Source organism: Asparagus officinalis, chromosome 7 (assembly GCF_001876935.1).
Source record: "Asparagus officinalis chromosome 7, Aspof.V1, whole genome shotgun sequence".
Classification (NCBI taxonomy): domain Eukaryota; kingdom Viridiplantae; phylum Streptophyta; class Magnoliopsida; order Asparagales; family Asparagaceae; genus Asparagus; species Asparagus officinalis.
In genome coordinates, this window is record NC_033800.1 from 142,620,686 (window position 1) to 142,631,948 (window position 11,263).

Consider the following 11,263-nt stretch of genomic DNA (forward strand, 5'->3'; position numbering starts at 1 on the left):
CAAGATGAATCACATGAACACATAGATCTAGGGTTTAACATAACAAGATGAATCACATGAACACATAGATCTAGGGTTTAACATGCAAATCAACCTAATTCTTGTTTATTTTGACAATCTAAAGCATATAAATCACATTAAACTATAATTAACTCATTAAAATAAATCCTAATGATCATGATCACATTAATATACTAGTTTTAGATTCGTTCTATTGTTCTTGACATGAGTTTAGGGCATGAACATCATAAATTAAGTTCTAACACGTTAGCTATTACCCTAAACATGAAATTAGACACATATATTACATAAAAACATAATTTTTAATCTAGGGATAGGTTTGGACAGAGGTGATTTTGCCTTAATCTCATGTGTAAGCTTCTAAAATGAACAGCAAGTGATCTAAAGGTGCAAACAAACCGTTCTTCCTTGCCACACATCGATAATCTCGCCCTCGTGTCGGTATTGTACTTCACAAAGCTCTCAAAATTCATAAGAAAAAGATCTAGGGTTTTTAAGGGAAGAGAGTGACTGTTAGGATTCAGAGATATGATAAAAGAGAGGAATTTTTATAAAAAACATAGGTATTTATAGAGGCAAAGCCGAAACAAACCCGTTTGACCCGAAACAGAAAACCTAGTTTGACTGGGAAAACCATCTTCGGTATTTTGGCTGTAACTTTCTCATATGACCTCAGAATGATGTAATTTAAGATTTTTTGGAAATCTGTTAAAAATACATACAACTGTTATCTTTTGAGTTTTTCCATATTCTAATTGCATCTTTGTGTAAAACACGTATACGCTTAACTAGTCGTTTTTTTCCAGATTTCAGGCTCGTGTATATAGTGCATGATTTCACTCCTACATTCACATATATATATTGAATTGATCTCAAATCAATTTCTAGCATACTCAAATATTAATAAATATTATTTATCATGATATAACATATTTATTATTATTTATCAACAAATTTTTAAATTCACGGGGTTTTACATCGAGCAATGCCGTCAAGGAATCAGATCAGTAAGCGCCTATACCGAAGAGTTCTTCCGCCTTACTTCTCGTTGCGATTTGTCTATGAGAGAGGAGAAACTTGCAGCCAAATATATCGAAGATTTGAAGTATTCAATTCAAGAGAAGGTGGTCATCCACAACGTGTACTCTGTGGACGAAGCCTATAACATGGCTCTCAAGGCGGAATGATTGGCCTCCAAGGCGTTACCTTTCAGACAAGCCGAACAAGGAGGTACGGTCGAGAAGGTGAGAGGTGAGTTGGTCGGGCAAAGGACGACTGATTGACCTATTCCTCCACGATCGGTCGAGCAGTCGACAACTCAACCACATCCCCTAACGAGTCAAGCAAATTCGTATGTCAAGCCGACTATATGGAAGTGTTTCCGATGTCTCCAACCAGGGCATAAGTCCAACGAGTGTCCACAATGACAGAAGGTCAATTTAGCAGATTATGAAAAAGCCAAGGATGGACACACGACATCCGAAGAAGAGTATGAGGAAGTGGTTGTAGAGATTGAAGGCGACAATGTCGTGTATTGTTCAACGACTTCCATGCGCTCAGAAGACACCAGATTCATCACAACGACACTAATTTTTTTTCTAGATGTTCAGTCAACAACAAGGTGTACACCCTCATCATTGATAATGGAAGCTATGAGAATATTGTGTCAAAGTCTTTGGTGAATCACTTAAAACTGCCGACTGAAATAAAGCATGTGCCTTATACTATAGGATGGATCAAGAAGGCTCCCTCCGTGAAGGTGACCGAAGTATGCCACGTACCACTATCACTAAGGAAGACTTATAGTGATTCTGTTGCTTGTGATATTGTGGATATGGACGTGTGTCATGTATTGTTGGGATGGCCATGGCAGTATGATGTTGACGCTAAGCATGGAGATAAGAAGAACGAGTACTCTTTTGTGTGGATGAATAAAAAGATCATCCTACCACCTATTCCGCCATCTCCAAAGAGCCCCAAAGATCAAAAGTCCAAATATATATCTCTTTGTAGCAAGGGAGAGTTTCTAGTTGAATCAAACGAGTTAAAACAGAGGTTTGCCTTAGTTATGAAAGAAGAAGTGAAGACACTCATTGAGGTCCCAGGGAAGATGAAGTCGCTGCGTAAGGAGTTCGAAGTATTGATTCCTGAATAGCTGCCAGAGGGTCTACCTCCCATGAGGGATAATCAGCAGTGTAGGCATCGAAAATTGCCTATAGGTCTCTACGAACAGCTCAGTGTTAATGAATGATGATGAACGTCACTATCCGGTTCACAGGAGTTCGATTGACATCGATGAACGCTTGAAGTGAATCGACGAACTACGTGAGCTGACAGAATTCCGGAATAACGAAGGTGCGGGCTAATCGGGAGCCCCATAATGTTTACAAAGGGAACAATGTTCTTCGTGTCTCATTTATTCTGCAGATAATCCAACCATTGGAGCTGATAGAACTCCTTGTCGGCTTTCCAACGCATTTGGAATCACTCAGATCTGAGTTCAGACAAAGAAGTTACAGCGAAAACAGTCAAACGGACATTGAAAACGTCTCAAAGCTGAACTGAGGCACCTACGGGGTCTCGATCAAGCCGAGACACCCCAAGGGTGTCTCAACTTAGCTGAGACAACCTAAGGGTGTCTCGGCCAAGCCGAGACACCCCTAGGGTGTCTCAGCGCGGATTTAGGCCCTTTAAGTGGTTTTAACCGCTCCGCAACCCCTCATGCCTATAAATACAAGCCTTAGGCCTCATTTTTTCAGATCTGGAATTTTGGAGAATTGGCGAAGCCCTGCCGGAGTGAAGAGTGATCGAGCACTTCAACGCAAGAGAGTTTCTTCGTCAGATCTACATCACCCGTACCCAATCCTTAGTATTATCCCGTTGTGGTAATACTAAGAAGAGCAAATATCTCGCTTTTATCGAGATAGGCGCTTTAAGTTTCTAGATCCCCTCGCGGATCGATGAAGCTCTGGATCAGATCTGATTACCAGGTAGTCCACGGATATCAACGTCCCCGTCACAGGCTAAAGACCCACGCAAGCAAGAGACGACGAACGGATCTTGTGTTTATTTTCAAGAAAGTTGTAATTTTTATTTCTTTGTTCTTTGTTGTTTGAATTCATTTGTAACGTTTGAAGTTTTAATGAAATCAATGATGAAGGAAACTTTTGACGAAAACATGTATGGTCGAGACGTCTGCTCGAGGAGTCGTCTTAACTACGAGGGACCGACTGATCCCGCACTTCGAGTTGGTAATGATGACCCTTGGTCAAAAAATGACTTGTCTGTTCGGCTGGCAACCGGCCTTCAAGATCCGGGTGAACGAAGAGATCGAATACGAGTTCGATCAACAGAAGTTTGAAGAGTACCTCTCTTCCTCCTCCTCCAGATCCACCTCTCCAAACAGGCACAGAAAGATTTCATCTTCCAAGAGTGCTCGCGGGCCCTCAGGATCGAAGATCCGAGATCCCCTCACCGTTATTGCACCTACTCCCCGCGACGCTCCTATGGCGTCTAACGTGGTCGAAGCTGCAGATCCAGATCTCCCTTCCGCCGCAAAGTCAACTGCTGAAGGTGTTCCAACCTTGTCGAAGAGGGCGCGCCAAAGACGGCGTCAAGCCAGGAGCAACAACGGCGATCAACCAACTCCTCCTCCAAGACAGAGACGAACGAATGGGTTCGTATCAAGAGGACTCGCTCAACCCTCGAAGAGCGAATCAAGAAACGCCGCGCATTGCTTGCGCATGCCCGAGCCCTTCTGCAGAAAGCAGAGGAGATGCAGAAAGAAGAGACGGTCAAGAAGCCGTCAAAACACAAGCAGATGTGGGTGCCAAAGGCAAAACCGGCGCCAAAGGCAAAAGTGGACGGAATTGCCGTCCAACCTTCATCAAATCCAGATCCCGTTTCCCTTGCCCCCGCACCTCCGGCGGAGTCAGGTAAGAACGTGGGTCCTTCTAGATCCAGGGTTCCTTTGAAAGGTCGTCTCGGTCCCTTACCGGAGAACCGAGGTAAAGCACCTGTCAAGGAGCGATTGGGACCGTTGAAAGGTCCCCAAACAACAAACCAGACTGGGGGTCGTGCTAATCCCCCCAAGAAAGATAACAAAGGGAAAGCCCCTGTTACCGACCGCATTGGATTGCGGGTCGAAGTTCAAGAGCCCGTTAAGTTTTCACGCTCGCAAAAGCGTAGACTTGAACGAGCGACTTTTGAAAACGCTAATAAAGCGTCGTATCCCCAGAGGGAAGCACATTCGTCTGATGATGATGGTGTTATACCTGGGAAGTCATGCCAACACTCTATGAGTTGCTCCTGTTATCAAACTGACGAGTTGTACTATAGAGCTGGGGGTATGGATAAGTCTCGGAAGAGAAACACCAAAGACACAGATTCTCACTGTCCGTGTGCCAACATAATCAAGGCGGTACTGTCGGAATGCTGCTGTACTAAAGCCCCAAGGAGAGTTTCGGTGTTCGAGAGAATTTCCACCGGAACGTCCGAGACCAAGCCAAGGCGTTTCCGTAGGAAGAAGCCGGTCCGCCAAGAGGACGAATTCCTAGAAGTGTCTGCTAATATGACCGGCAGAGGCAAATCGACACGACACTTTAGCCCAGATCAGTTTGCCGAAATGTCCCAGCGTATGACTCGATTGCGATCGGGGACCAATAGGCGAAGGAATTACCAAAGGATACAAAAGGGACTTCCTTTGGAAGAGGAGGTGTCAGATGCCGATTCAGACTCCTACTCGGCTATAGCATCCGACGACACGACGTCTAGTGCGGGACAGCCCTACGAATCACTTATGATCAGCGCCGAACAAGTAAGCAAGATGCTTGAAGAGGCCCTGACTAAGCAGAATGAAGCTTTCAAGTTCGAGATGGAGATGCCCATGCAGCAGATGAGAGAGATGCATGACCAGCAAATCGCGGCACTGACAACTCACCAAGGAGAACCCAGTCGTCGCAATAATCCGAATCAAGAGGAGAATGAACGGGAAGAGGATAATGTCAACATAAATATCCCTCCTATCAACAACAATAACGGAGGCGGTCCCTCGGATGATAATGTGAAGGAAGACCACGTTACCTCTCCCCGAAGCCACTCGAAGACAGATACGAGTGAATACAAGAAAATGAAGGACTTGGAGAGTAAAATCAACGCGTTGATGAATGCTCAAGAAGTGAAGAGGTCCGGCATACCATGTCCATACCCAAGGGAGTGGGAATCAATTCCATATCCAGCGAAGTTCAATTTAATTAACTTCACGCCGTTTGATGGAAAGAGTTCCCCTACCCAACACTTAATATATTTTAAATCTCACTTAGGAATAATCTCCGGCAATGAACCCTTAATGGTGCGGTCATTCGTTGGCACTCTTCGCGGAGCGGCCTTCGATTGGTATCGTCGCCTCAAGCCGGGGAGTATTAGCAGTTGGGATGACATGGAAGATATGTTTCTGACAAACTTCTTCGATGACGACACCGAGATTTCAATCGGCACACTATTTGACGAGAAGCAGAAGAATGGTGAGACAGTCGAAAACTTCGTGCAGAGATTCCGAAACAAAGCAATGAATTGCAGGGATCCGGTCAGTGAAGACTTTATCCTCGAGACTTGTCATAATAATCTTTCATTGGACATCCTCGAAGCTATGGGAATGGCACCGCCAAAGACCTGGAAGGATTTAAAGGTGCGAGGAGAACGAGCCGAGCGATTCCTTAAAAGGAAGAAGGTGGAAAGGGGCCAAATAGTTAATAATGCCCCGCAACAGAACTTTGTGGACGCGAATGCTGTGGACGCGAATCAAACATTCGAGGTGCAAGCGCAACCGCAACAGCGGCAACAAAAGGCGCCTCAACAATCAAGGTCACAACAGCAATCCCGAAGGCAGCAAAAGACTTCGGAACCAAAACTCCAAAAAGAATATTCCTTCAAGGACGAAGACGTTCCAGCCATCTTCGAATCCCTCCTTGAAAACAACAAGATCAAGCTACCACCTATCGTCAATCAGGAGGAAGCTGACAATACTGCGGATCCGAAGTACTGCGCATATCACAGGAGGATCCTTCATCCCACCAAGGCGTGCTTTACTTTAAAGAACAACATCCAAATCCTGATTGAAGCCGGCGTTATAACGCTAGGGTAAGCCAATTGAGAACGGCAAGACTCCGACAAGTATAAGAGTATAAACTGCTTCTTAAGTCTCCGACAAGTATAAGAGTATAAACTGCTTCTTAAGACTCCGACAAGTATAAGAGTATAAACTGCTTCTTAACACTCCGATAAGTATAAGAGTATAAACTGCTTCTCAATCCTCCGACCGGTATAAGAGGTTAAACTGCTCCCTGATACTCCAACATGTATATGAGTCTAAACTGTTTTATTTCTTTCACGGGAAGTTCTTGGAGAATTTTTATATGTAATATTCTTAAGGATAACCCGGTTATATAACTGAGTACAATGTCGGACCCGGTGCCACAAGGAAAGCTGGGGGTGGATTATTCATGTATCGGGAAGTTCCCGAAAGAATATCACGGGTGATATTCTTAGGGATAACCCAATCACTATAAAAGTGATAAGTAAAACATCCACCTTTAAACTCTAAAGGTTGGAATGTTTTCCATTATTGTTATCAAATTCACTAATTCTCATGAGCTATCTTGTTGAGACGAGATTCGATCCTTTTGACAGATTAATCTTTCCTCACAAAAATATCCCACTGATCAAGTTAATTGATGGTGGGTCCACTAAATTTTCTATCCGCCAATCCATGGCAATTTCCAAAGCTTGACGTGTTAAGTCCTGATTACTTAACGTCAAAACCCTTCATCGAGTGATCAAACCTTCCTACAGTTAGGGTCATCTCAAACCCCTACTTGGTCAAACCTTCCTACAGTTAGGACCAAAACCAAAATCCCCTCTCGCTTCCTCCAATGAACGAGAGGTCCACTTTCAAATCGAGTGATCAAACCTTCCTACAGTTAGGGTCATCTCAAACTCCTGCTTGGTCAAACCTTCCTACAGTTAGGACCAAAACCAAAATCCCCTCTCGATTCCTCCAATGAACGAGAGGTCCACTTTCAAATCGAGTGATCAAACCTTCCGACAGTTAGGGTCATCTCAAACTCCTGCTTGGTCAAACCTTCCTACAGTTAGGACCAAAACCAAAATCCCCTCTCGATTCCTCCAATGAACGAGAGGTCCACTTTCAAATCGAGTGATCAAACCTTCCTACAGTTAGGGTCATCTCAAACTCCTGCTTGGTCAAACCTTCCTACAGTTCGGATTCTGGGGGTGGAGATCCCACCTCGAGTCTCCTTTCCGACTGGAGATAGAATATAAAATTCTTCCTCTTTAGCTTTGGGAGATAGGATATAAAATTCTTCCTCTCCCGTATCGGGTTCGTCTTTGCCCCAAGAGAAGACACCACTTTTCAAACTTTTAAAGTCCGTACGTCATACGCACGAGGAATTTTATCCCGAATCTTAAGCAGGGATAAGTCTGCGCCTAGCACGCGCTGCCGGTTTAGTCTTTCTCCGTAGAAAAAGACACCAGAGTTCAATTTTGGGGTATCCTATCCTGAAACCTAAGTAGGGATAAGTCTGCGCCTAACCCGCGCTGCCGGTTAGTTCTTAACCGTTAAAAAGAACACCTGCATACATATTCAACATTGTGGCAGGTTGTTATTAATAACACCATAATCCGTGCCTCACACACACGGGGAATTTCATCCTGAATCCTAAGAAAGGATATGCCGACGCCTAACACGCATCGCCGGTTTAGTCTTTTACCGATTGAAAAAGACACCAGAGTTCGATTCTGGGGTATCTCATCCCGAAGCCTAAGTAGGGATAAGTCAACGCCTAACACGCGTTGCCGGTTTAGTCTTTTACCGATTGAAGAAGACACCAGAATCCGAGTCTGGGGATTTTTATCCTGAATCCTAAGTAAGGATAAGTCAGCGCCTAACACGCGTTGCCGGGTAGTCTACGAACATCCAATCACTTAGGGATAAGATCCACAAATGCAGATGAATCAGCTTTAACAGTTGGTCCTGCACCCCCGAAACTTGGGACCGCCGTGCTCCAATACCTTAAGAGCTTAAACTGTGTATACTCCAGTAAACGTACGAGTATAAACTGTGTCAACGTTCGACGTTCGAAACCCTAGGGTCAATGCCGGTCAACGCGTAACCCTAGGTCAACGCCAGTCAACGCGTTGCGACAAAAAGTCAACATTCGATGTTCGAAACCTTAGGATCAATGTCGGTCAACGCGTAACCCTAGGTCAACGCCAGTCAACGCGTTGCGACAAAAAGTTAACATTCGACGCTCGAAACCCTAGGGTCAACGCCGGTCAACGCGTAACCCTAGGTCAACGCCAGTCAACGCGTTGCGATAAAAAGTCAACATACGGTAATCTAAAACCCTAAGTCAACACAACGTGACAGAGATAGTCAGTTCAAAGTCAATGACACGAGCCAAACTCAACTCACTGGTGATAGACTCGAGACTCCGACGACGGTCAGGCGATAAACACAGCGTCGGAAGAACTTCGGCTATTCGTCAAAGCATTGAATAGACCAAAAATCGAAGGAGTCAAGAGTTGAAGCTAACTACAGGTCCTTTACACCGACTGAAGGCTAGACCAATCACATTCAAAGTATTCCAGCCTCTTCTATAAAAGAAACGAGTCCGGAACGCTTTGGAGGGGGTATCTGTAGGTATCGAAAATTACCTATAGGTCTCTACGAACAGCTCAGTGTTAAGGAATGATGATGAATGTCACTATCCGGTTCACAGGAGTTCGATTGACGTCGGTGAATGCTTGAAGTGAATCGACGAACTACGTGAGCTGACAAAATTCCGGAATAACGAAGGTGCGGGCTAATCGGGAGCCCCGCAATGTTTACAAAGGGAACAATGCTCTTCGTGTCTCATTCATTCTGTAGATAATCTAACCATTGGAGCTAATAGAACTTCTTGTCGGCTTTCCAACGCATTTGGAATCACTCAGATCCGAGTTCAGACAAAGAAGTTACAGCGAAAACAGTCAAACGGGCATTGAAAACGTCTCAAAGCTGAACTGAGGCACCTACGGGGTCTCGGCCAAGCCGAGACACCCCAAGGGTGTCTCGGCCAAGCCAAGACACCCCTAGGGTGTCTCAGCGCGGATTTGGGCCCTTTAAGTGGTTTTAACCGCTCCGCAACCCCTCATGCCTATAAATACAAGCCTTAGGCCTCATTTTTCAGATCTGGAATTTTGTAGAATTGGCGAAGCCCTGCCGGAGTGAAGAGTGATCGAGCGCTTCAACGCAAGAGAGTTTCTTCGTCAGATCTACATCACCCATATCCGATCCTTAGTATTATCCCGTTGTGGTAATACTAAGAAGAGCAAATATCTCGCTTTTATCGAGATAGGCGCTTCAAGTTTCTAGATCTCCTCGCGGATCGACGAAGCTCTGGATCAGATCTGATTGCCAGGTAGTCCACGGATATCAACGTCCCCGTCACAGGCTAAAGACCCACGCAAGCAAGAGACGACGAACGGATCTTGTGTTTATTTTCAAGAAAGTTGTAATTTTTATTTCTTTATTGTTTGAATTCATTTGTAACGTTTGAAGTTTAATGAAATCAATGATGAAGACAACTTTCGACGAAAACAAGCAGCACATTAATTTCATCCCGGGTTTAGTACTTCCTAATCTCCCAAATTATCGCATATACCCACAGGAAAAGAAGGTTTTACACAATGCCTTTGAGGACCTTATTAAGAAAGGCCACATCCGAGAGTGCATGAGTCCATGCACACTACCAGCACTGTTGACACCAAAGAAGGATGGCAGTTGGCTGATGTGTGTGGATAGTAGGACCATTAACTAGATTACAATTCGCTACAGGTTCCCAATCCCTTGGCTAGACAACATGTTAGATCAGTTGGGAGGCGCGAGCATCTTTTCAAAAGTCGACTTGAGGAGTGGATATCATCAGATCCGAATCCGACCCGACGATAAGTGGAAGACTGCATTCAAGAGTAGTGAGGGCCTCTATGAATGTCAGGATGAGCAGGAACATATGTTGCATCTCCGAGAGGTCTTCCAAGTTACCTTAAGAAGTGCGTGCTCTTGACGACTCAACTTGTGTTCTTGGGATTCGTGGTAAGCTCGCAGGGGATCCAAGTCGATGAGGACAAAGTTAAGGCAATCAGGGATTGACTGACTCCAACAAGTGTTACGGAAGTAAGAAGATTTCATGGGCTAACATCTTTTTATCGGCGTTTCATTCATAATTTTAGTTCTATAGTTGTTCCCATGACGGATTGCTTGAACAAGAAGAAGCGACTCAAGGTGTTCAATGAAAGAGACATGATGATGCTTTACTTGTGGAAGGAACGGATGCCGACTGGAACATACAGCAAGCTTAAGCCGAAAAGATATGGACCATTCAATATTCTCAAGAAGATCAATGATAATGCATATGTAGTGGATCTTCAAGAAGGAATGGCTATGTCTGTGACATTTAACGTGGTGGATATTTTTGATTATCATCCTTCAATCAAGTTATATTCGAGTGATGCGAACTCAAAGACGAGTTCTTCTGAAGAAGGAGGGCCTGATACAGGAGATCAAGCATTAGACAAAACAAGAAGAAAAACACATGTGTCGACTCGGACACCAGATTAGGAAAGAGTTTCTTTTTAGTTTTTTCCTTTTAGATTAGGAAATAGGTCTTTTTGGTTATTTCCTTTTAGATTAGGAAAGAGTTCATTTTTGGTTATTTCCTTTTAGATTCTGACTTTCTTTTTTTATTAGAGTTAGGATAGGTTTGGTTGGCTATAAATAATAGTTCCTTTTGTAAATCAAGTAATTAACTTTTTAATTATTCAATCAAGAGAATTTTTCTCCTTGTTTACGTTCTCCTTTTGTAAATCAAGTAATTAACTTTTTAATTATTCAATCAAGAGAATTTTTCTCCTTGTTTACGTTCTCAACTTTGAGAAACTTAGAGCTTGTGGAAATTTTTCTCCTTGTTTACGTTCTCAACTTTGAGAAACTTAGAGCTTGTGGATTCAAGCTCGTGAATTACATGCTGTTGTCAGGACTCATCGGCATCAGAACGATATCCGATCGGCCTCCCCGTTTCTACGTCTGCGTCACTATCCTAGTCTTCTTCCTCCTCTCTTTTTACCCATAATATCTAATTATTCTCTCTCTTCTCAATTCTCCATCCTCCTCTTTCATTGGGCC